This window comes from Acipenser ruthenus, chromosome 32 (genome assembly GCF_902713425.1).
Source record: "Acipenser ruthenus chromosome 32, fAciRut3.2 maternal haplotype, whole genome shotgun sequence".
Classification (NCBI taxonomy): Eukaryota; Metazoa; Chordata; class Actinopteri; order Acipenseriformes; family Acipenseridae; genus Acipenser; species Acipenser ruthenus.
This window is the reverse complement of record NC_081220.1, coordinates 7,694,913-7,697,221: the sequence shown is the minus strand read 5'-3', so window position 1 is coordinate 7,697,221 and position 2,309 is coordinate 7,694,913. Positions and strand designations below refer to the sequence as shown.

At 38.4% G+C, this 2,309-nt stretch overlaps 1 long non-coding RNA gene across 1 annotated transcript; it reads left to right on the top strand.

Moving 5' to 3' along the window:
• Positions 1 to 384: 384 nt before the first annotated feature.
• On the top strand, positions 385 to 1,511 carry LOC131703048 (uncharacterized). Its single transcript, XR_009309668.1, has 3 exons — positions 385 to 448; positions 653 to 682; positions 1,432 to 1,511. It is a non-coding gene; the product is annotated as an uncharacterized LOC131703048 (long non-coding RNA).
• The last annotated feature ends 798 nt before the right edge of the window (positions 1,512 to 2,309 follow it).

The window sequence follows — 2,309 nt, the reverse complement described above, 5'->3', positions numbered from 1 at the left end:
GACTCAGAGGAGCAGGAAGGAGCACTGGAGAACAAGAGAGCACTGGGTAAGGAAAGAAAGAAAGAAAGAAAGAAAGAAAGAAAGAAAGAAAGAAAGAAAGTTTCTTATTTGCAGGATTTAAGTTAAGCAATGACAAAAAAGCACAGTCCTGGACAGACCACACATTTGTTTAGAAACTTAACCTGACTAATCATCGCTTATCATGCATAACATCAAGGGCTACTGTATATCCAGAAATCTCCTGGTTAAACCTCACAGCTCTGCATTGCAATGTAATGGGGAACTCTCTGCCTCCCTGTGTTGAGTGTCCTATGAAGCTGTTCACTGCAGTCGAGGGAATCCTTCATTGCTTCATGAAGCTCTCTTCTCCCTGTTCCAGAGGCAGAGGATTCAGGTGACAGTGATGCTGAACTGGACAGTGATGGACTCAAAGGAGAGTGGGAGTTGGGTGAGTCCTTTGAAAAGCACGTCTGGGTAGTGTGTGGGTACAACGTTAAACCTTGTGAATTACAGATGATAGACTTAAGGCCAAACCCCAGTGAATCTGAGCATATTTAGCTGCTGTTTCTCTACTGGCACTAACACAAAGTGCCCAGATCTGTTTCCTAATGTACGTCTAACTGTATAAACCTATTTCTGTTTTACCTGATAGGAGACAATATGATGGAGAAAAGAGCTGACAGTGAGTACAGAAAGCCTGTAGCTTCTTCGGTTGAGTGTCTGTCTGTCTGTCTGTCTGTCTGTCTGTCACACTGATGCGGAAGAGGAAAACACAAAGCTTGAGGGATATACACTTTGAAAATATTTCACCTGTTTGCATTTAACATGTGCATTTAAATGTGTTGATGCAGCACCTTTAATAAGACGTATTGTATTAATTGATCACCTTAAATGTCAGTAAGAAGGATCGCCCAACTGAGATATAATAACTTGACTAAAAGGTTGTCCTGTTCCCTTACCTTTTTATCAATCAATATTTATTTTATATAGCACCTTTCATAGTTCACCACAGTTGTTTTGTGCATAAGTCTGTGTGATTCTTTTCATATGTAATGCAGACTGAAATATCTTTCTGTTAGTAAGTGCCATCACCATCTAGTGCATAGCAGTGAATTGAAAGCAGAAGGAAGCGTGATCCAGTCACTGGCTCTTCTATAAAGACACTTTGACTGATCCAGCCTACATTATGTACATATATCTAAGACAGGCAACTAGAACTGAAGAGCAGCTCCTGAACTCAGGTGAAAACATTGTAACACACACTCTAACAAAATGAAATCTGAAGCTCCTTACTGTTCAGCAATCTTCTTTAATGTACATTGAAATCCTAATCCAAATTTGGAGAGTTCCTCAACATGGTCTGTGTTTAAATAGAAGGGATGCAACCTACTGTTTGTTTAATGATCTTCACGTGCTTTCTGTCTCCTGAAGTGGATTCTGAAGTGGTCCTGACACAGTCCATGGTAGTGAAGAAGGATGCCCTGTCCAAAAGATACTACAGAAGTAAGTGTGTGTCTCTCTGGAGCTGGCTCCTGGTTTGGGTGAACTGCATGGATTGTAGACTGAAGGTCAATTGATTGAAGACATTGAGAAACACTTCAGTATTACAACATATTCTACCATGGAGTGGTTTCATAGTTTTGGACAGACTGGAGGAAACACTTTGAAATGTGCCCCTTGGTGTCTTCATTAAGCCTGTAACAGCTATCAAAATCAACTGATATTCTCAGAGGAACAGAAAACATTCCAGTAAATGGAACTCAAACATGAATATAAAGTGAACTATTAAATCCAATAACCACTGTTTCTGTTTTTCTTTTTCTTTGGAACAGCTTACTGTTGTAAGTATTTTATTTTATTATGGTACATTAATATGTAGAAATGAATTGTATATATATTTTTAAATTGTATTTAATGGTGTATGTTTATTTCATTTCCAGATTATAGCATCTGTGCTCGTGGTAAGTGTGAATCTGATATTTTAATAAAAATGTGACTGTACACTACAATACAATACACATGTACTGTGCGCGTCACAAGAAATGAATACATGTTAACAATGGGGCCTCCTACAGCTGATGTTGAGAATATGGAATGGGGTATTATTGTATAATAGTATGAATTAGCTGCTCTTAATATGAAATGCCATCTTTATTTAATACATACTCACATAGTGAGGTGTTCTGTATCCTGTGGGAGGGGATATAAAGAAGGAGCCCTGTCTTTGGATTTTGCCAATAATAGAAATGTACAAATAGAGAGACACTCCTTTGAATTATATAGCTCTCTAATACACTACTGAGGCCCCA